We start from the raw sequence: 25,398 nt of genomic DNA, 5'->3' as shown, positions 1-25,398 counted from the left end.
ATTTTGCCTGGGGACTTTCCCCAGGGAATGAACTGACTAGTCAAACATGTTCACAGCAGCCCTAATCTTACTCTAGGACACTGACTTGACATGAAAGACCATATATCTATATATATATTTTTTCTTTACACATGACCTTTGTTGGGTTTTACTGCTTTTAATTAGTGCAAAATAAAGGGTTGTCTTACACAATGCAGTCGGGGGGTGAACTTCCAGACCAGAAAAGTGTCTGAAGTCCAAGATACAACCTGTGCATTATTTTCACAACCTGCTGTAAATAGATTTAAAAGTGGTTAAACAGCAGTTCTTCCCCTTTAACAGTTGGTTTGATCTTTGTTTTATTCCATGTTCGTGTGAAGGACATTCAATAACTTTTTAAAAGACAGTGGTAATTTCATTAGCAACACTAGAGGAAAAAAATCATGCATCATATTTATTCATTTATGGTGAGATATAATTAAATGTTTATAGGTTTCACACAAGAGCTGATCCAGAGCTGAGGTGCATTACAGTGTTTTCTCCACAGGATCACACATTAAACATGATGGTGAATACTGCGTAAGCTTTACATACAGTGGGTACTGTCAGCTTACTGTCACTGTGCTTCCTCACACACAGAGTGTGTAAGTATTAATCTTGTTTGAGACAGAATACGCAGGCATAACAGCCGGGCTTTGGTGGGAGGCAGATGATGATATATCTGTGAAAGTGTGAAGCTGAAGTAATATGATGTACCTTATAAAAGCTGGCTCCACAGTGAGGGAGCGCCTTAATCCCCTCCCTAAACTACCCTCTCCATCTCTGAGAGGAGCTGATTTTGCTCTGCTTTGAATCCCCCTCTCTCCTTCTCCCTCTCTTTCTTTTGTCTTGAAAAGAGGGAGATAACCATGCTACTATTTTCTTTCAGATTAACTCACTGATGGACCTCTTCAAAGCACATCATCCAAACTATAAGGATCATGGAAGATACAAATCACATATAGGTATTGGGGCAAAAGCTAGTTCTCATAAAACCCTGTAGTTTTACAATCTCTCTGGGTGTGGCCTTTTACAGTTTTAAGAGCCTTATAAACTGAGGGTCTGTAATTTGTTTGCACAATTTGACAATGCTCAATTTAAAGCTACTAAAGAAAATGATGTATGTCTTGTGTGAGAATGGAGAAGAAATTCAATGCTCTATGTAACCATGGCAGAAGGACCAACATAAACATTTCAGTGCAAGACACGTGTTTCTGCAATCTAAAATGTGGTGTTACTTTTGGCTTTAACAGCCTTTTCTTGAGGGGAAAGTAAACGAACACTTGCTTCTCCTACCAATTCTTGTGTTAACTGCAAGCTAATGATATTATATGGAACTTATGGCCTTGGTAAAAGGTATTACATATCTGGCCTTGAATGTATCATGCTGTGGATTATAGTCCGCCCTCTGGAGGACCACAAACCACATTAGCTCGAATTACCAAATTATAACTTTATGTGCAACGGTCCACACCACCTAGCAGGGTTTTAGTATTTTATATGTCATAATCCCCTATTCCCCACCATCATAACCCCCCTCCCTAGACCCTCCTGTGCCGAATGACTATTAGGTTATTGAGAAATTCACCACAGATGTCATCCTCAAGATGAATGTCTCCATACTGATGTGTGAGGAATGGAATCTGAGAACTGTCTGAAAGATGATAGTTACGAAAAAAGAAGGGAACGGTCAGCTGTGAAAACATGAGCAATGCCAGATAAGGCACTTGTGCTCTGTCCACTTCATACAGAGCCAGAAATCTGGAAGAGTTTGTGGGCCCAGAAACAACTTACTCTGCTAATTATCTGCTACCTACTGGTGCAGAAAGAATGAAAGACACCTTCCCTGTTGCAATACATTATTTACGCATAATAACAATAATAAGTATCATCATCATCATCATCATCGATACAGAATTTAATATTTTATGAAATGTTTTACTTAATGCCAATACAACAAGAATTTTGACTTAATTTGGAATTTATTTTTAAACTCTAATGGTTAGACTTTGAAAATAAATCAAATGTTCTCTCATCGCCAATTTAAGCTTATATAGCTGTATAGGAGTTGATCAGAAATATCACAATTTGTTTACTTTTATGTGTGACCAATGACGATTCTTCTTATACAAATTTATTGTACAAACAAGTGATCTTTCTCATCTAATCCCAGTGCTACTGCTTAAATGTGAAGGCTATGTTTAAAATAATTAGCTAAAGGAGCCCACTGGTGCCAATTTAAATAAATCTGTTCTATGCACATAACCGTTTTTACAATTGTTACCACTTCAAAGAAAGATTGTGAATGGGAGTATTTTCATCTCAACTTTTAGATTGTCTTTGTATGTGTGTGTGTGTGTGTGTGCACCCCCATTCTGAGAATACAGTGTCTACATTCAAGCCTGTGTGTCTGTGTCCCTCTTCTGTACCCATCAGATGGTAGTGGATGTCAGTCCCTTTGGGCTGTTTAACAGACATCAGTTGTCCTTTCTTCTTCAGGAAATGGATGCAGCCGATTACTATCTGAGGATTCATAAATTCTTTATGTGCAAGTTGAAGTTATAAGGGCTGATGAATTCAGTCTGGGAGATGCCCCCCCCCCACCGACCCCTGCCACAATTGTTGAGATAAAGACATGAAGAAAGAGTCTTTCTCCATGTTATGGTCATGTCTCTTTACTTTGTCTCTTCCACTCTTTTCACAATTTCCACCTTTTATAATGTAAAGATTGTGTCCATTTAGTAGAACTCCAGGTGCAAACTTAGACTGGTTTTCTGTGCTACTTGCTCACTCAAAAAAAGCTTACAGGAATTTTCCAGCACGATGTACACACACAGTAAGATTGGCCTTCCTTCATCTAATGTTTCAAACCATCCATCCCGAAATTAACTTTACAAACAGACAGTAGTCTGCCTGTCCCTGAAGGCCATTATCATTCTTTCGGCTGGTTTGGTCTGCGTTTACATTGGGGCTTATCTGCAAATTTGTGAACTTTTACCAAATGCAGTCTGTCCAACAGTTGACATCCAACATCCTTTTCCACATCAATCACTGTTTTAGTTTCTCCTTTCAAAGTCTCTGAGGCCTTGATGTTTTTCTTTTGCGAATGGATATCCAGAGGCAGGCTGATGTCCTCTCTTTCTCCCGCACTATTTCCAAACACTTTTTCCTTGGGTTGTCTTGTGTGGGGTGCTCACTAACTAAGCCAATCTGGCTACACCCAAGCATGCAGAGGAGTTAGCCACCGGTTGGGGCTTTTTATATAAATGAGGACAGTGTGACACCCCAGGGTGTTTCACAGTGGGTACTATTTCTGAAAAAGAAAGAAAGAAACTGAACAGAAAAAAAATCTGTCTGTGTCACTTGCTCCTCAGAGTCCCTTGCCTTGTAAATAGATTTTGATGGATACGCTTTCCTCTCCACACTCACTCTCAAAGTACAAATAATTCCACATAAGATCCTCTACCTACTTCACTGCAAGTGTACATAGCACATTGGCAAAAACACATACAAACAGCAGAATCAAACACCAGCCAGCCACTAGAATATGATCAAAACAAGTGTGGGAACACAAGTTAGTCAGAGGGGCCTCTGGTTTATACACTTGAACAAAGATGTATGGATTTCATACTGCTGATTACACAACCTTTAACGGAACAGTGGGATGTGTAGTCTTTGATGTGAGTTTCCTGCTGGGCATGGGTTTGTGCACGTGAACAATGTGACTGGATAGTTTGTAGGGTACCACATATATGTTTGCTAATGTTGTTCAGACAAAAACAGCTCCACAGTAGATGAACATTTAAATATTTAAATGCTTTAGTCAAGTGTGGTCACTTAACAACAAGTCCTCCAACTTTTTCATCCAAAGACGTTGTTTGTATATACCTTCTCAAATGGATCAGTGAACTGCTGTGTGGGGAGGCGGACGTCTGTTGCACTCCTTTTGACACCTTGCTACAAAATCGCAGATATCATTTCTTACGATGGAGCTAAATTGATGCTCGTTTTGGCTCTGAACTCAAATACATAGGATTTAAATAGTGCTAACACAGCGGTTTGGTTAGAGTTAGGTACATCAGCAGTAGTTAAGTTTAGGTATAGGCACTAAATAAAATAATGTTAAGTTAAGTAAAAAAAGTCACAGTCTGCCTTAAAAAACGTATTTCACATGACATTTTATTGAGAAAGTATTGATTTCATGTAACAACAACAACAACATTATTCTTGCACTGGACTGAAACCCCTGTTTGAAGTATGAAAGAAATGTGTTTGTCCTTACAAACTCTGAAGTCTCTAGAAAGTATGTCACTGCCGTGTCGACTACTGCTGCTACAAGTGGCCAAGAGATAAGACATCTCTTTACTGTTTTTCACAGACAGTAAAAATGACATACGTACTCGCATTTCAAAGGAGGACAGTCTCTAACTTAACAGTATCAATTTTTCATGTAACTAAAATAGAAAATCAAATTCTGTGTGTTATATTGTATGTTAAAACTGACAATGCAAATACTTTTCGAATTTTCTGTTCAGCGATTAAAGAGCATGATCATGTGGAAACTGTGTTGAAATAAGTCTACAGTCTAACCCTCTTTACAACCGTTCCTCTAATGCCAAACAAGAGAGTAGAACAACCCTGCTTGATCTGGTCATGTGTGATGACTCTTGGAGGTCAGACAGGTTAAATGGTATTTGATTAAAATCAGTAGATGGCCAGCTCTCTCTCTCTCTTTCACACATGTACACATACAGACACAGTTCTGCACATACACACACATGAACACACACACAGATACACAAACACACCCTCCTAGACAGGCCTGTTGGGAATGACTATAAGAAAATAGCCTTTATTCTGCTCTCTCTCTCTCTCTCTCTCTCTCTCTCTCTTTCTCTCTCTCTCTGTCTCTCTCTCTCTCTCACGTTCTCAGGTTGTTGTGGTTATGGGGGGGTGTTTGGAAGAGAAGTGGGTTTTGGGGGAGAGGGTTATGTTTGGCTGGCAAAAAAGGGTTGCCACTGTTTATCAAGCCACTGCAAATCCAATTAGCCTGTGGCCTCCCTTCCAACCCTATTAACCTGCTCAGCTGTGAGAGCACTCAACAGCTCCTGCCAATATCTCATTTCTCCCAGCCGTTGATAAGATCGGCTCAAGATATTCAGTGGGGTCCACTCCAGCTCCATCTCAGATGCTACAGCTGCTCCCGGGGCTTTAAAACCACAGCATCCGTCTTGATCTCTCTCTCTCTCTCTCTCTGTCTGTCTTTATCTCTCTCTCTTTTCCCTTTTCTTGCTTTCTCAGTCTTTCTTTCATTATCTTCTCTTGTCATTCTCTTTCTCCCTGTTCCTCCACCGTGCACCTGTCACCTCTCCTCCCGTCTTCCTTCCATTCCGCTCGCTCTTCTTCACCCACCACATCTCTTCCACCATCCCACCCTCCACCTCTCTCTTTCTCTCTCTCTCTCTCTCTCTCTCTCCTCCGACATGTAGCTACACCAAGACAACAAAACAACTGGGACAGTAACTTCCAGGCCCATGGCTTGTTTCCTCCCAGACAGTGATCAGGGCACAGGCCCTACTGTCTGACAGGAGGGAAACTGATTTTCCTTATCATGGCCTGCCCACAAAGGGCCAGGCCAGGCCCGCGTGATTAGCATTCCTTGGTGGAGATGTGTCAGCCCTATTTCTATCACAGAGACAGATTGAGGCTTTCACTCAGACTGGCGACTGAGTGACACATGGCCCTGACCAGGGGGGCAACATTGTTATTTGAGTTAAGAAATCAATTTGTATCAAATGTACACTGTAATTTATTTGTTGCCTTTGAAGGGAACCTGGCTAAGATAAATGGGAATGGACTTTTTTTTCCCCCCTCTCCCTTACCTTGAGCCTGAGCCGATAAAGTTCTTGTGAAGCCCGTGATAGTTCCCTGCGTCAGAGTAAAAAGTGACAAACATGTTTAAAGTTGTGCAGTGATCTTTAAATCTCAAAAAGAACACCTTGTCGGACATGATAGAACATTTTTACCTCTTCCCTCCCGTCTGTCAGCTGGCTCTGCTGACATACGGCTTTAGTATTTTTGCTGACATTTCGCTTTATCACATGCATCTAGCCGCGAAGGGAGAAGCGATATTTGTCCCTTTTTAATACTGTTTTTTTTTTTTTCTTCCTCTCAATTCACAGTGAGCAACCAAAGCTGTAAGATCAAGATGGTCTTTTGGGATTAGAAAGATTAATCCTTTTTTTCATGTCATATTTTAAAGCCTCTGAAACAATATTCATATTCCAGGATGCACATTTTTTACAAGAGAAGTAGCTCCAAAGTCCCACTGATAAAAACTTGTTTATGCTCTTTGTACAAGCAGCTTTAGGGAACATTGTCAGAATTACTATTTATCTCTTATCTAATAAATTATATATGCTGCAGAACTAACTCCAGACATTTTTTGGAAACATGGAAAACAGATTATTGTTACAAAGAAATGTTATCATTTTTTATCACTATATGATTTTTATTTTCATTTTGTGTGTATCGATATAAATAAAAACAATTGTAATTTTTTTTATTCTACAACCAAAACAGAAACCATCTTTTAGGCTACAGTGCATAGTTGTAGCTTACTTTTTAAATCAAACAGTTGCACAAATATGAAGAGGAAATCTGGTTTCATTTAGTGTGCTGCTGCTTCACTGCTGGCTGAATCTGAGGAAATAATGTCTTCTGCATTATGGTGCCATGAGGACTTAACACTCAATTCACTGGGGACCACTTGGAATGGAAAACCTCTCAGCACTTTGCAATTATTTTACAGATTGGTGCACATTAACTCCTGCAGGTAATTGCTGCAAGCTTGGGTCTGCCAGTACAAACCAGTGAAGGACATGCAGCATGGAACCTTTTAAATTTCACATAGTTTTAATCTATCTGGAAAAATCTCATTGGTAGTTAAAATTCCCAAAAAGAAAAGAAAAGGAACCTCAATTTTGAATAAATGTTTTCGATGACTATACATACATACTGGCTCTTATTTTGAAAACACACCTTCCATAATATTAATAGGAAAAAGGGGGAAGAAGGGAAAAAAAAAAAACTCTTCTAGCTAAATTTTAAGAGTATATTTTCCTTGAATAAATGAAAGGTGGTACGGGGGTAACTGTTCATGCTATCCATTTGGGAGGAATAAACTCTGTGTCCTTTCTGCATCTAAGGATGTGAATTATGAAGAATAGCAGACCATCCCATTAACATCAAGAGGGAGTTTAGCATTTCTCAGAAACTGGAGTAAGAGGAAAAAAGCAGGTGGCTATCTCTACACATCAAACATATATTAAGCCTCCAGGTTGACCCAGCATTGCCTCTTAGTTTGGCTTTTTCAGAGGGCCGCAAAGCAGAGCCTGTCCTGAATTTCAGTACAAAATTTAGATATGCAAATGTCCTCAAAGGATCCACGATTGAAAAAGGATGCCGTATTGCCTCAAAGCAACATACTCTAAAGCTAAACAAGATTAGGAAAATTGAATCATTTCAAAAGCTGTGTGCAGAATGTAAACTGGTTAGCATTTTAATCCTCTGGACCAGGTGACCAGCTCAGCATGTGTACAAACATACTGTATGAAGAACAAATGAGATGAGAGCCTGTGAATGTCCACTGGCTCATTTAAATGAAAAAATACCTGAGAGGTTTCCTAACTGAGAAATGTTTTTTTATTTACCACTTCGTCCTCGGTAGGCTTCTGGCCATAAATGTTATTATAATTCTAGCCTAATTCCCATCCTGGCGTTCTCTTGCCATATGTTTGCCTGGGGAATGTTTTGTTTGCGTCCCTGCATCTTCAATCGAGGGACGGTAGTCTCCCTCTTTCTACTTTTTCTTTTCTTTTCTTTTTTAACACTGAAATTGCAGCAAAATATTCTATATTTATTTTAAACAACAACAAAATTGTCTTTACATTGTTGTATTTGGTTCAAGTGGAGCGCATTAAGACATTTCTGGGTTTTACTATATATTGTAAAAAAAAAAAAAAAAAAAAAGCGATCCAAAATAGGTGAAAGTAATAGTGATGCTATGAGGGGAGAGGATGTCCAGACATAACCACCGCATGATGGTTGTGAAGGTTTTATGAATGGCAATATAAAATATTCTTTACTTTAAAATGTTTGACACGAGGATGAGATTTGCAAAGGTCACACAAGCAAGCAGTGACTTCTTGACCCTTGAAAACTGCTAAGTAAACAAGTGACTCTAATATAGAATCACATTTCAAATGTTTGTTTTCACAGAGGTCAACATTCAGCTATAGGAGAATAGTGTAGCATTTGCTTAACTGCACAGCTTTGGTAACATGTTACCATACCGAGGGCATCTTTAAAGCACTTTGATGGTCTTGGATGTACAGTATACGGTCTTATCGGCTGTACTCTGGCTGACCTTTATTCTACGTTCTCAAGGCTCCGCTCTATATTTGTCATATCAACAGCAGAGTGATACTCTTTCCATGCTGCTCTCAAATGTCATTGTGGGAAACAAATCTTGGGTCAACACTGGAGTTAAGGTAGTTTTTGGACACAGAGGCAGAGATTGATGCACAGATGAGTGCATTTTCATTTTTCCATTCACCAAGTGGTAAAAAAAAATGTCTAACCCGAAATACCTACCTATCATTTTTCACATGTTTACCCCTCTCATTGCAGTACTTGAATTACAGGAAGATTATCACTCTCTCATATTTACACCAAGCTACCAAAGAAACTACAGTGACCAAATCTAACTGCTGTATTTACACCATGTCAACAGAGATCTTGTTGGGAGCACTGCGATCAGCAAACTGCTTAATCCTTTCCATCACTGTCTCATAATGACACTCCTGCAGATGTACTTAGTTTTACAACAGGAAGTCATTGCTCTCTTCGGTAAGACTGGAGCTGAGGGTAGTTAGATTGAATTCAGTAAGTTGTGGAACAGAGTGGATTTGAATAATGGATTTAACCGACATATACTTAAGAGTTATTTGTTTTAGACTACACATAAATCAATTATAAATATAGAATAGAATGAAAAAATATATTTTTATTAGTTATTTTCACCCATTCAACTATTCATTACAAAAAGAACTTTAAACTTTAATCTGTATATGTATTATTTAACCAATTTATCTAATAACATGTCTTCACAGCAGAATAACTTAGTCAAACAAAGCTGATTAAAACAACATCAAGTTACACTTAAATATTTAAGCATTATATTTAAAATGTGATTATCAGTAATGGTTTTCAGCAAAAATTTGGAAATAAATGTTTTTGTTTTTTTTTACTTTACCTTCTGCTTAGACCACCATATACATGAAAATGCCACAGGTTTGAGACCTGGAATGTAATGTCCATGTCTTTTATTATCACAGATAAAGCACATAGCTACCCTAGATCAACAATGGTGGGATGCAAATACCACCATTTGTATTTCAAAATAAAAGGAATATAATATTTGAAATAGGATCTATCCTTATTTTTGAAATGCTCCCAAATCAGTAGACATATAAAATGAAATTCTTGAATAGAAATTTTAAACATGTGTTCACAATTTGTTTCTGAACTACATGGCACTGTCTTTGTGAAGAATAGAATTTACACACACACACACACACACACACACGCATTATATATATATATATATATATATATATATATATATATATATATATATATATATATATATATATATATATATATATATATATATATATATATATATATATATATATATATATATATATATATATATATATATATATAATGAGCCTGAATTAGTGTAACTGTAATGTATTCTTTTGAAGAATAAATATATAAAATGTATTCAAAGGTTTCCAGCACTTGACAAGCAGCATAACATGTTGTCATTTTATGCCTCTTGACATATGGCATCTGATGATTTAGTGTTTCCTGGGTCATGGAGTAGGAATCTATAAAAGTTATAAAACTGCAGCATATGTGCATCGATGTTCAATCAGATCGGAATTTGCAGCTTCATTTGCTGCAGTGAAACTTGAGTAAAACATAAATGTTTTAAAATATGTGTCTAAAAATAACCTGTAGCACCATAACTACAGGAAATATGACCCTGCCCACCCCCATACTCAATGAACTATACACCCAGCCACCAACCTGCAAGTAGAACCGTGTTTATACCAATGCACTATTTCATACATCAAGCCCTTAAAACCGTAACTCGGTTGTGCTTTAGAGAGATTTAGTTTGGCTTTGACAAGAAGGGCTCAAATGCCATGCTGCTCAGTATTAATCCTAAAAACAGATTTACTACTTGTAAGATATTTGGAAAGTATTCTGGTGAGTGAAAGGGGAAGATGTTAATAGCAAGGGACAGAGGTATCACAGAATCATTGCCCAAGAGCTTGAAGTGAAAGTTCGGTCACAGGAGAGTGCAGTATATTAACTGAAGAGCCAAGAATGTGTGCGATAAATCTTGCTCAACCCGGTGCTAAGTGTCACATTGTGTTTATGGTGTACAGATTGCATACTGCTTGTTTTCTCCAACACCCGGGCCAGAACCGTCTGCTTTGGCTGGCAGACAGACTGGCTGACCCCCCCCACAGGCAGGTTGACTATAGCTAGCACTGTTGGGCTGACTTTGTCACTTTGACCACCAAGTGGCTATCTAGCTGGCTATACGGCTACCTGACTAAGTGCCTTACAGCCTGATTAGTTTATTCGCTGGTTGACTTACTGCCTCAGTGCCTGGCTGGTTGAATGATTGGTTGGCTGGCTTGCTGTCTGAGTGAGGCTGTGTGATATATGATGTGGTTCAGCGTGGTTGTGATTAACGGATTGGCAGAACAGTTGCATCCATTAATAACTCCACCCTATAGGACTTGAACAGTCCCAAGCTGCATGCTGTTGTTGCTCTCACATCTGCTTTTTTTTTTTGAAAATTAATAAAGCTGGTTATATGATTTGTAGATTGTGATTTTGAAATATGTTTACTCTTCCATTTTAGAGTAAATATCAATTTTGAGTAGTGTTTGTGGTGAAAAATACATCAGAGGTGTCATCATCACTATGCCTGACTGTCAAAGCGAGGCAAATGTGTGGCTTCCCTGAGCTGCATATAGATCTCCTTTGAATCTCACCCACTCATTGCTGCAGGGTTTGAAGAATTTAAGTTAATAAACTGGCTCATAAGGCAAGATTAAAGATGCCGTGTAATTTGATTAACTGAATGGGAATAAGGAGGTGGGGGGCAGAGATGGAAAAAAAAAAAAGCTTTTCTAGGGCTTCATTAAAGGGAACAATCCTGTAAAACCTCCTGGGTGAAATTTTACTGTGAACTAACTCTGAATAAAAAATAAAAATGAAAAAAAATAAGCAAAGAGCACATTTTTTATGGAGTTTCAGCACTCTGTTGAAAAGTAGTAGCTACAGAGAAACATTTTGTAATCATTTACATGCTCAACGAGAAAATGTTTCCAATTGTGGTGGCCGTTGTTAGGGGGAAACATTTTGTACCTGATTCCCTGATATTAATTTTGTAACAAAACTGTATCAGCTTCATTGTTCAAACATGATAGATTTGTTTCTTCATTCTTAGGCTCCAACAAACAAAGCAAACACAGAGCGATAATCCAAAAGTGTGACTAATTCCACAGTAAGCACTGGCTCTGTTGTATTTGAGGGTTCAGTTCATTTTGAATGAGATTTCTTCCACATTTTAAAGCCAGAAAATATAACAGCTAATTATCATCATGTAGTTGTATATGTGTCATGTTGCTGTATATATAGAAATCACAGAATGTAGTTTTTCAGTATTGTATTGCAGTGCTGTAAAACAATACATATTCTAGAAATAAAACTAAACCTGGTGATTGGGAAACTACACTCGTGTCTTGTTTCACACCCACACAAAGGTGAAAGACAGGGGTTTGTTTGAAGACCTGCTATGACAGTTGATGAGGTTTGGTATTTCAGCTGAAATGACCAAATGTTTATAGAAGAATAAATATTTAAAATATACATAATAATTTCACTCACTTATCTGCACAGGTAGTACATATTTTTCATTAGTTTTGGGATATTCATCTGAGAACTTTATAAAAAAAATAAAAATAAAGGTATCCCAAGTTCATTCTAATTCTTTTCCAATGTGGGCACATTTTCAATGCTGTCTGACTTCATTCCCTCATCCACATGTGCAGAGAGATCAAGATTAGGTGTCTGCAGAATGAAAACCCAGGAAGCTCACCTGCTCGCCCTTGATATTACGCTGGAAATATAAAATTCATTCCCAGATTTAGACATCTCTTGCCACCAAAAAATGTTGTATTCTGTCTGGAGTCACATACCGCCTGTCTGCGGCATCGTTCCTTTATGGCTCAAACTAGATGTCTTAGTTACTGGGATGAAGAAATCCCTGTCAGTGGACATTCATGGGAGGATCCCCCCCTTTTCTCACTCTCAGCAAGGTGAGGTTAATTTATATTTCTCAAACCTGTTTCTTTCTCCTTAGAAATGGATTCAGTTGAAGAGTTGGCGCCGGATTGTTATCGGTGTGCTATCATTCCGCCGGGACAGCCCAGCCATCATCACAAATGGCCGTTTTTCAGCAGAATAAAACATATGAATTAAACTTCATAAGCTTATCTGGTCTTTGATATGTAGAAGGCCCAAGGTTTATTTCCACATTAATCCCCACACCCGTCTATTGCTTTGGCTCTTTGATGCATGAAGGTGGGTTTAGAAACTGGAATCTGCCAGGTATATATAACTGCATGTTTTACCCATCGCTTGAGCTTCAGGCCCTCTTTGCTCTCGCTCCCTCTCCTTTTCTATCTGTCTCTCTCATTCACACACACACACAGGTTTTCCCTAAGAATTTCATTACAAAAGGCAGCCATATGCATTGAAATACTGCCGGCAAGCAGGGGTCATGTAGCCCGATACTGAATTTCCCTTGCCTTTGTGCAATCTTAATTGTCTGTCATTTCTGTCTGCAGCCCCGTCTGTGTGCGCTCCAAATAAAACCTATGGAAACATGAAAGGTGGAGCACTGCCCTCACTTTCATCAAGGGATCGCTTACAAGGCCTTGCCGTGGCTACCCCAGGCTTGTGTTACGTACCTCATAAAAGTAGCTCTTGTTTCACCGATGCACTGCCCCATCTGGGCGCTGGGCTAATCTGTCAAGCCGAGCTCCCAGGCAAATTCTTCTGCAGCGTAATAGACACTGTTACAAACTTTGCTGCCTTTCTCCTACGCCCCCCCCCTCCCCCTCCTCATTTTTGCAGAGGGCTCCCCTGATGCCCTCTGATGCTGCTGACAGTTGGAGCTGAGGCTGGATGCCAATGTGAATTTATATTGTGCTACTGCATCTGCCATTGTTTTCACTGAGGTGTTGACCTCCACATGTCCTCATCAGAATGTTGCCTCAAATCTGCAACTCCAAGCAAAATAGATACCTACAACTTGGTTGAATGTAAAGGGTATTCGCACCACAGAATTCCCTTCCCATTTTGATAGTTGGTGAAAAACTTTGACAGGCAGTTGGAAACCTGTGGGGAATTAGGTCACGGAGGGAGGGGAGAGAGACAGAGGGCTCAGGGGAGTTGGGCTGTGTTTCTATAGCTCAGACCGTACACTGCCACAACAGCATACATTCAAGGATGGGAAATACTCTTTCAAACTGTAACCTATCTGGTGTCCTTCATACATCACCCCTGACATCCTTTTGATCCTCTCATCCTTGATCTCAATGTCATCTTCCAAACTTTCAGCCATTTTTCAGGATTTTTCTTTTCCTTTTTATAAATATGTATGAAAAGCGCTCCATGAAAGATACAGTATTATCACTTTGTAAACAAACACGGATGAATAGCTCACAACTCTCATTCAGTGTATTGATCACTCACTTACTATAGCAGCTGATATCTTACAGTAAAGCTTATTTGCTTATCTAGTGTTGAAAGCATCACAGCAGACATGTGGCTTAAAGTGGGACCTAAACAGTGACAACCTCTCTGCTTTTGATAGCTTGTGTCAGTCACTGAGCCACGGGCTGAGCAAGACACTCACTGTATTGAGTTTATTTCTCTTAGAGCAGCCGCCAATGATCATGCCCCCCATAAGCCACATACAAGACAGCCTTGGTATTTTAAGCAGATTTCCTCTTAAAGGGGAGGAGAGGCAGATATTTCTCTTTTAAAGTGGTCTTATCACCCAGGCTGTCGACTCGCTGGAAAGCCTGACAGCTAGAGCCTGCTGAGGAACCAAGTGGCCTTGCTGTGTCTTCTGCTGTTAACGATAGACAGGCGGGACAGCCGTGATACTCCACTATTCTTCTCCTCATAACACAGTGTGGCAAGATCCCTTTTTGCCTAATTTTTAATGGACACAACGCCTGTGTTTGTGTTAATCTAAAATTAAATAACTTAAATACGTTTATGAACACGGCAGTGAGGATATTTACAATGCCTTCATAAGGTAATATAATATAATAACATATAAATATAGAAAAATTTGCTCCTCCACAGCATTTTATAACCTGTGTTACAACTTTGTGATGTTGCTGATTGAGATACTCTTTCTACCACTTCACAGTGCCACAAACTTACATTTTCCCCTCCTTAACATGATATTCCCCAGAACCTTTACTTTGAAAACTGGCCTATGAGTCTTCACCTTTATCTTTATGCTAATTCAAGTCTGTTATTTATGCATAAGTAAATTCTCTTGTCTCAGCCAGGGATCAATGTTCAGTTAAAGGCCTCAGCCATGTGTAGTAAAGTAAACCAAGTCTTGGTACTGTATACAGAGGGGCCTGCGATATTCATTATGCTTAACAACACGCTGAGTTGAGAGTTAAGCTCTCCTCACATTCCAGACCAGTTATTAGTCAGCATCATAGTTTATTTGTGTAGAGGTAAGATAAACCAGAATGCTCTCAGCCCTCTGCTCCAGACCTGCAACACTGACTGGATTGTTTGGACAAAAGAAAGTGCTCTTTTATGACAAATAGTTGAATAACACAAGATAATGCAGACATGGCCTCAAAAGCAGATAATGCCGCTGTCAAGCTGTAACGGGGAATTATTAGACTTTCACTTTTTTGCTTTATTTAGTTGTGCTTTGATGTTGTGTTTTTTGGCATTGGTAATAGGACATTTATCACTAAGTGCTAAGTAAGGACAAACCGTATCAGTGAAATTCTAGATCCCAGCACCAGAGTGAGTTTGTTGTCTGGCAAAGTATTTGAAAGGTATGACATTTTTGAAATGCGATAGCGCTTTGTGTATTTTTGTTGCTATTAATTTTAAAAAGCACTTTTCAAATACATTTTATCCTCAACTTTACAGATACGGGTAAATTGCTAATAAATGTCTTCGGAGTTTGTCACTGCACAGGAAAATGTGAATTTCCAAATTTGAGTTAACATTGAAACCTTTGTGATTTTAAGAAAGTTAATCAACAATTCAGTTTTTAATATCTAAAAAAAAACCTACAGCTCCCATGAACTAAAACTACAAGTGCTGCATAGCAGGTAATTATGTTACAAAAAATAAAACATTTTTTAGCAAACAATGATGATATTTTCCCGCTCAAAAAATCCTAAACAAACAAACGACACAAAAAAGAAACAAATTGTTAAACTGTCTGACTCCACAATAAAGGACTACATAGTTCACAACACGTTCTAAAATTAAAAGCCTTGGCTTTGGTTGTAATGTCATAAGATGAGTTCCTCCCCTTCCACATGAACACACTTAACTAATCAGAGCACGCAACCACAGTTACATTAGGTACATATAACCCTAGTTGGTCAATTTGTTTATACTGTATCGTGCCAATGGTCACCTCATCATCCCAATTGTCAAGTCTTGTAACCTCACTGGGAATATGTTTCTCTACAGGAAATAGAAAGTGAGGTCTTTGCAGAAAGTTTGTGATTTCTCTTTTAACTGGGAACTTTGTGGATTCACTGTGGGTGTTTTTCATGTATTCCCAAGATAACTATAGTAAATAAGCAAGTTAAATGTAAGGTGTGACACACACATGCACAAAGCCACATGGACAGTCAAACAAACCAAACCAACCATGATTCCACCCGTTTGCTCTGAGTGTCTAAATGTTTTTAATTAGCTAGAAGCTGCGGTGTTCCCTGTGTGACTGCTTACTGCCTGCCCATCATACTCACTTCCTGATGTGTCCTGAGGATGAACTTTTGAAAAACATGTATTGAAGGGAAAAAAAAAAACATCTTCTTCTTAACCAAAACCAGCCTACAGTGTGGTGGCTTGCGGACTGCCTGCTGCTGCACAGAACATTCCCATCGCAGTCATGTTCAATTGTCCCCTAATTGTCCTCTTCTCTCTCCCCAGAAGAAGTTGCTGACATGAGAAATTAGGCAATCAGGATGGCATTAGTGCATGAGCAGAGGACGGGGGCATGGTTATACTATAATGTATAGGCCCCATTGGGGGTGCAAATAAGCAGGAAAATACTCACATCTCCCTTTGAAGTGATGGCTGCTCCCAAATTAAACTCTTAGTCACACTGCTATCAAAAGGATATGGTTGTTAGCAGTGCCCTGCTCTGATCTGCACACACTTCTGGATCTTATTACTATGTGACTTCTGATTGATGCCCTTTAGGGGGGATCATTGTGAGTAAACAGAGTGGAAATGCCTGTCCATTTCAGGACTGTGTCACAGAGGAAATTATGGGTTGTTATTGCAGAATGAACAGAGTGGCAGAACATAGATGGGCTGTTATTTTATTAAGAATTAAGAAAAAAAACTTTTTAATGATATGCTCTTTGGTATTGTTATATTTTTATTCGAACATCTATGTAGTTTAAAAACATGCATTGAAAACAAACGTGAAAATGCAGAACAACAACAATATTTCCAGAACATAAATTACATGATAAGTAAGAAACCACATTTAAATAAACTGGGTCAGGTATAGCACAGGAGAGAGGAAAAAAAGAATAAAAGTTTCCCAAAAGCTCCTGGGGGTTTCATTGAGATTACACCCCCCCCACCCCCCCAACACAGACGCACACAAACACACACACCCAAAATGATTGAATTAGTTTGGCCAACAGAAGGAAGAAATGCTAGAAACTAATGGCAAATAACAAGCTTGTGACAATTCATCAGGCAACTTCACAGAGGGGAGGGCTTCAGTGGAATGCTTGAGATGGGACCTTTCCCCCTGTGCTGTGTTATTCTAACAAACAATGTCAGTGAGATGGCATCCTACCTCTCACCAATTTGCATGGTTGTCAGAGGAGTGAAAGCCAGTTTAAAGGTACATCCTTTATGTGCTGGAGAAAGGATTAGGGCCAGCCCCACAAAGAGGCTTTGATTTTCTTGCAAATATGTATAAGAAGTTTGGCTGAGAAAAGTGAGTTTTCAAAGCCGCAACTTTTCAAAAGCATACATTGTGTGTGTGTGTGTGTGTGTGTGTGTGTGTGCGTGTGTGTGTATGTGTGTTATGAACAAAATTTGCCCCTGATAAATATAATATCGCACAAATCTAACTACTGTTGCATTGCAGAAAATACAAAATGTCTGAAACCGGGCATTAGTATGGATTAACATTATGGGAGATAATTATGACATTACTTATTTAATGGAGTAGTTAACTTAATGAGGTATAGCCCAGAAATAATCTTAAATTTTGAACAGAATTTCATGTGTTTCCAGAGTTTTTATTTCAAGTGAGATGTTTCCTGTGAAACTTACTCCTTTTGTTTTTCATTCATTCATTCATCCTTCTTCTGCTTTTTTTTTTTTTTTTGGTTTGTGTTGTTTCAGGGTATCTGAATGAAAGCTCCTCACCAATCAGTTCAATGACTGTCATGCTGATCCCACGTAAACAGCAGGAGCAAGCCTGTGTGTGTGCCATATGCACTTAGCGTCGAGGTTAGAGTGCAGCGCTCATTAGCATGTATAAACTCCCTGTGTCAAAAGGTCGCCTTTGACCCTAACACATAAAATCTTGCTCAAAACATGGTAGACACCAAGTATATCCATGTGGCTAAAGGATGTGCAGTGCTGGCTAGTAATTTAACATTTCATTGACAGATTGTAATGAATTTCATTTTGAACGAGATTCTACATAGTATTGAATAAATACTTATACATAACAGGACTTTTCTGTTTTTATTTTTTACTTAAAAGCAATATTCATTTAAGTGTTAAGAAATCCTTAGTTGCTAAAAATGCAGTCCAAATTGTTGGCTAGTGTGCTCCCTGGCTAACTAGATGGATGCCCTTTGCAGCAAAATGGCTTCCTATGACCAATTATGGATGCATGAACACTTGCTTACACAAGATTTACAGAAATCCCTCTCTGTCCAACAGTTGCTTCACAAGTTTAAGTCACTTAATCGATTGAAGGCTACATGGCAGCAGTATTTCCACCAACTTTGGCTAACATTATAGGGTTTACACACAAACACACACACACACACACACACACAAAAAAAAAACACACTGCTTCATGCTCAAAAAGATCACCGGAGAAGAGAGGTCCCTTCGGTGGCAGTCCAGCACAATGTGTTCCAGTTCACTTTCATCATGTTGTACCAGCTGAACATGGTGTAGCTTTCAGCCCTGCCCTGTGGGAAACCAGCCTTTCTTTCTCTGTGTATTTGTGTGTGTGTGTGTGTGTGCATGTGTATTTGTGTGTGTGTGTGTGTGTGTGTGTGTTGCTGTTGAGCTATGTTGTCCCAAGCTTTCAGCAGCCCAAACTCCCTGTCCTATAGGGCCTCCAGCGTGGATTGGCCACAGAGACTCTGTGTGGCATGCTCGGATGAATGCTACCCGGATTCTCTACCAGAATGCCACCAATGCAACCCCTAAAGCATGTCTGTTGGAGGACACTGGCCTGCCAAGAGGGGACCGCTTTCTACATTTCTTCTTCTATTTCTCTATTTTTATTATTTTTTACATTTTAATTTCTTGTTAGATTCTTTCTCTTTAAAGGCAAATAAAGCAACTGTTGGCCTGAAAGCAATTCAATGTGTCTAGAAACCCCTAATTTTCTTTTACTGAGAGAATCTCCTTAATTTCTACAGTCTGACTGCCTCCTTTCTTCTGTCCTTCCCTCCTTTCATTATTTTATGATGGAGATACCCAGTAGCGCCAGGCATAATATACAGTGCTTTAAGAAGTATGTAGATGTAGATATACTCTGTTAAAATATTAACTCAAAAATTATTTGAAATACAGAAAGTAGAAGCACTCCTTATATGAAGACAGGGATTTGTTGCTTCATGAGAACTGGCCCTTTACCACCATGTAAAGGGACCTGCTTTATGTAGTGCTGGGTAGACTGTGAATTTGGAAACATTTGGAATCAATTAGGTGTTATGTTTATACTTTTTTATACTTTAAAATCTGTGGAGTAAAAGAACAAGTATGTAAGTAAGTAACAGAAATACCCTGAATTGTACTTATTTGCAATACTTAATTAAATGTACTTAGTTACTTTACACCACTGTTTATTTACACACACAAAAATGGGAATACAAAATTGCAACATCACCTCCTACATCGTTTCTCTTACACTGCTCTTACACTGCTTAATAAGGCACATGACCCATATGAGAAACTTCCTCTTTAGCCAATCTTATGAAAATATTCTTTCTTATGCATGTTCATGCTGTAGGTCAAACCATGAAACTTGATCATATCATCTAATAATGGTAATTGTTCTGTTTATATTACATGTGAGAGAGTCAGCCTTGACCCTACAGCTGACCGGGTGCAGCAGTAGTCATGCGGTAAATTGCTCCCCTCTAATTGTTTGATTACAGTATACTGCCTGAGACACTTGATAATGTAACCATGCTTCACTGGGATTTTACACATTATTTTTTTTCCTTTACACTTTTACTCCTGAGTTCATGTCGAAACAGCTGTCTGGCATATAATTCAGTCCTCAAAGACTTGTGTCAACAGGTTTACGAAAATAACAATGTTCTCATTGTTTAGACAGGCGCTCTGAATCTTGTGTCGTTGACGTTCTTGAATACTTTATGATATTAATTCTCTCCCCTAAGGTGACTTAATGTGACCTAATAACAAGTGTCCATATTTTTGTAGAAGGACATGACAAATTCTGACATTAAACTTGATCTTGCGCTCCATCTATGCTTTGCTTGGATCAATAAATCAGATGACAAAATAAAATAGATGGAAACAAGAACAATACACGAGAGATTCTGTTCAGGATCACATGGAAAATGTTTAATTTCACTGGATGCTTTAATGCAAGTATCAGTTCTTGTCCAAAGAAAAGGGAATTTCATTGCAATGAATGTTTGTCATTTCTGGGCCTGGCTGCTTTTCAAACCCGTATAGACCTCTTTAAAGACCAATGTATGATTCATGTTTAAGTCTACAGTCAGGAATAGTCTTAAAATAAGACTAGCTGCTGTGTACATGACATATTTTATTTACTTTTGGTGCTTTACAATTTCTCCAGAAACCCTAGGCAGCTGTGGTCATTCTGCCAGCTCACCAATTAATACTTGGAGGCCAAATGTTACCAGTCCCTGGGGGCTCTAATCTAAACAAACTCCAGGTTTCCATTTTCAAGCGACCTTAGAAAAGAGGATGTGAAAGTTTGAATTAAATATCTCCTTTCAGATGTCTGGCTTGTTTACATTTTGGTTCCTCTTGTATTCCTTTGGGGAAGCTTGGAGATGGTAATAATGTCAAGACGTACTGTGTCTTTAATGGTTCTGAGGAGGAGGAGCTTGCCTCCAAATGCCCATGTAAAACCAACACTGTGCAGCGGGTGTTTGTACGAAAGGCCTAATCAATTCTGAAGCTGATACGTAGGTAAAATAAATGAGACTTCAAACAACGTAAAGTAGTCCTTGAGGGATGAAAACAAGGCACAAAGGGAGACGCACTGTGTGTGACATGCACAATGTTTCATCTGTGAAGAACACCAGAGCGCCACAGCCTGTTTAATGTAAACTCAGAAAGGTTGGATTTGTTTGGTGTCAAATCTGGTAAATAATTAGCTGATTCAGACCAATGTGAGTTTTTCAGGAACGTAACCTCAAGGCCACAATAACATAAGATATATAAACACCTGTGGTGTTGGCTGGGAGTCATAAATATGCTTGGAAAAATCCAAGGTGTGGAGAAATTCAATTTTTCTTTTCTATTCGATTTTAAGGACAGATGTTTTACAAATTCCATCAAATGATTATATAGTTGGTAAAAAGATCAAAGTCACTTGTAAAAAAAAAAAAGGACAATTATAAATTGTATTAATAAACTTGTATAACATTAAGGAAGCATCTACAAAAAAAAGAGGAGTATCCCACAAACCTGACATTGCTCTTTCTCTCTCTCTATTTTTTTCTTTTCAAAAGCCATGAAGTCTAACCTCAGCTCCCCTTTGTAAACTCTATGTGCTGTTACTTTAATTGTTTTTGTCTTCCATGATAACTGAATGACAAACTCAGCTCCAGTCAAGTCACAAGCACCAAAGCCTGACAACAACACAAGTTCCAGGTTTGAAACAACAGCCTTCATAGCCTTTTGCCAAAGCTAGTCTGAAACACTCTGCCTTCACGATCAGTGGTGAAATCAGTCCTCAGAAATGTCTGTACTAACCAAACATTATCTGTTGGTGATTATCTAGCACTACTGCTGAGGTAGTGCAATCCAGCATACAGAAGTGGCCCCAGGCAGCCCCCCCTTTTCCTGAGAACTAATGTTTACAATCATTTAGGGGCGTCCATGGAAGGCATACAGGAGACACTGGCGTATGTTTGTCTCCGTTTTAAGGATTGTGGTTAAGCTAAAGCTCATCTGGTAACCTTATGGCTGTTCTTCGTCTCTGAGGCTTCTGCCATTTGTACCTCTCCTGTCCCTTCCCTCTGTCATTCTCCGAATTTCTCCCACTTTTCGTTTTCTCATTTTTATCCATTATTTAATACCTAACTTCCTCTTATATTTTTAATATTGGTTTGGTGCTATGTCCGACTTTATTTTCCTAATTCTATGCTTTCTACGCACATTCTCATTATTTTGCTAAGCCACTCGTTGTATCAGCTGTCTGTAGCCATCCACTGGTATGTGCTGATGGCTGAGTTTTAGTAGGCCTTTCATATGTGCATCATGTGTAGCTACGGCTGGAAAGGGATGTAGCTGGAGTAAATCAATTTGTCATCTGGGTAAAATCTGCTGAGTGCATAGGTTCATGGGCAGGTTGTGTGGCTCATCTTGAGTCTTCTCTCCCATCATTGAGTCAGTTTGTTTGAATGAGTGATGTATTTAAGAAAAAGGAAGAATATCATCACTGGTAATATTTTTGTTTTAAAGTGCCCATGCTGCTTTTATTCAAGGCCAACATTACCAGAGGCTCCTATATATATTACACTGATGTAAAGCTTTGAGTAGACATGGATTTCACTTCCAAATGAAATGACATTTATTCTAAATTGAAACATCTCCCATAGTAGAAAAAGTGACACCAGCTCAGGCAGAATGACTCCTGGCATCAGTGCATTGTGTTCAATAAGCAGAGAGTGCTGCAAGATGGTGCTCTGAAATAGGTACTGCAGAGACCCTGGCATTCTGAACTGATTGAAAATTGACTGACGCTGGTCCCTCGAAATATGTGAAATGTAAAAGTATTATATGTTAAAACTACATGTGAATGCAAGTTAGTGTATGAAGGAAACGGTATGGCTTTCAGAAAACATAAACACAAGTAGGAATGACAATGAAAGAGTGCTTTGGAAAGTAAGGATATGGTGGCTGGGGTAGTGGTAAGGCATCTACGTCTACATCTGTTTTCAACTTTCCAGACTCACGCTCTGCTCCGCTCTTTTTGGGAAATAGTAAGTTATCATTTATAGCAAAAGTTTTTCTTATTTAACCGTAATGCAAAACTTTGGATTTGGGTTAACCAAAGTTATTTCTGTTGCCTAAATGTAACCCAAAAGTTAACTCTTACTGTTCAACAGTTTTAGTTGTAATTGTGTTCAATTAATTGTTTCTAAACCAACACTTCACATGCAAGCAAAATGTTCAGCTACTCCATATAACTATAATCTGATTAATGAAACATCAATATATTACTAAGTGTAAATTGTGTCCACGCCACTTGAATCCACTGATTTGCATTGTCTATAAAACAGAAACTGTTGTCAAATTAGCCATGTATAACTGAACTGTCACACTGAATTTTTCCTTTTCTTAAGCTCCAGTCAATGTTTTCACTAACATATTTTTTTTTTTACAGATGACAGTAATATAAGCTGCATAGTAACATCCCCATTGAACCACAGTTTAAGTTGACCAAACAAGGAACAAATTTGCTTCCTGCTTTGAGGCAAAGCGAGCTTCTGCTAACCATTCCACCAGTGAACTATACAGTATGTTATTACTCAATGCATTACTTTTTGGGGCAACACATTTCTTTTTCTGCTAATCAACTGTCTTGAGATACAGTTTAATTTCAAAACTAATTCGTGAGAACCTGAACTGACCGTGAGCATGAGCTCTTTCAAAATCTGTTCTCATCTGTTGCTTTCTGTTGCTTGTCAAGAAGAAAAATAAAAATCCTATGCTAGCTGGATTGTCATATTAAACAGCTGAGCCAGATTTGACTTGGAAAAATCTGCGTGGTGAATGTTTTTTTTACAGGAAACAGATCATTTGTATTAGCGTCACATTAAGTCACAAAGCCGTCATTACCAGTTGTTTTCAAGTCTTTCCAGGAATTAAAGTCTCATGCCAGAACAAGTGAATGCCAGATTGGTAGTCTTGTCAAATGAAGGTGCAAAAGAAAGGAGCCTTTGATAAAGTTTAGCTCCAGAGTACTGCAGAGAAAATAGAAAAGCCTGAATGTTAATTACTATGACATAAGCATGTTTGATCTCACTGCAGGACTTAGTAAACACCACTAACACCAGCACCAGGTAACACAGCACATAAGAAAACACAGCTGAGGAGGAAATAGCATCCTGGAGTTTTCTGCTGGACCACTGTGTTTATTTTCCTCCCATGATGCACCAAGGCAATGTTGCTGTTAAAGGCCAGGGTTTCATTGGGGCTCTGTATACTGTACGTTTACATATACTTTGCAGCTATTTGTGGGAATATGTGATTAGTACAATAATTCCTAATTTATTTTTTAATTCTGTGTTTTCTAAATGCTCAGCAAACATTTTTGATGGAAGTTTCAAAAGCTGTTTTTTTTTTCCTGATCAGGCATGTGCACCAAACAAATAAACGGTTAAGTTAAGATGGAGCAGAGCATGAGCTTGGGCCTGAGCTTTGGATAAACGTTTGCTTTTTCCCGCTGCCTCTGCCTGTGTCTGGATTATGAAGGGCAGATATACCGCACTTCAGAGTGTGCCAATTAACAGCCCCAGCAGCGGCTGCCACACAGGAGGGCCCCTCATAAAGACTCACCCTATGGTGTAAGCCCTGCTACTTCCAAGTGCTTTATCCGGGGCCGAGCCCATACACACAGCTGTTAGACTGGCAGGTTTTTAAGCAGCCCCAGCATCGCCGACAGGCCTATGAGTTCATAAAGATTTTCTCAGCAAGTGCTTTCCCAAGGAAAGAGCAAGAGAGAGGGAGGGTGAGCAAGTCAGCTGGGCAATCAAGTGGCAGACCTTGCTCAGAGACAAGATAGAGCCACTGTGCTTCCTGCCTTCATTCCTCTCTCTGTCCTCCTATCTATCAATCTCTCTTTCCGTTCTTGACTGCACTTCTCCTCATTTTTTTTTCATGTGAAGGACCAGTGATTGCGATAGTGGGCAAGCCAACTACAGGCAGGGGGTAGCCTGCTGAGGACTTGGAAGTTGGGATAACTCAAATCGTCCAAGCCACCACACCCCTGCCTGCCACATACCAACTGCTGGCATTTGAACAGCTTTGATACATATTTTAAAGGCTGCAGTGCATCAGAACTGTACTAATCTTAGTTAAAAGGAAAGGCAATATGTAACATTTTCTTTTTTTTTTTTTCTTGTGTGGAGGCACAGCGGCTCATACTGCAAATTACTGCGATGGAAGGACACACAAAATCTTCCTGGCTAAGCACGGGTATGAAATTTGGAAAATTGGGCAAATGTACAACACTGGGCAAAGTATGTAGAGCAAATCAACACAGAAGCCACTTAGAGACCATATTTGATAAAGATTGTGTTCAAGTTATTGCCAAAGATCCAAAGTCTTTATTTCAAATGTTAGATTCTGAAAAAAGACAAATATTACTCATCTATAATTTTAGCTTATGTTATAAGAGACAGTTAAATAACAGTGGCACAAAGTTGTGACACCGGAGAAATGCAGAAGGCAAGACTTGTTAGATTTGGTTTGACCAAGACT

Source organism: Channa argus, chromosome 7 (genome assembly GCF_033026475.1).
Source record: "Channa argus isolate prfri chromosome 7, Channa argus male v1.0, whole genome shotgun sequence".
Classification (NCBI taxonomy): Eukaryota; Metazoa; Chordata; class Actinopteri; order Anabantiformes; family Channidae; genus Channa; species Channa argus.
The sequence above is the reverse complement of the archived record's forward strand: the minus strand, read 5'-3'. Positions refer to the sequence as shown.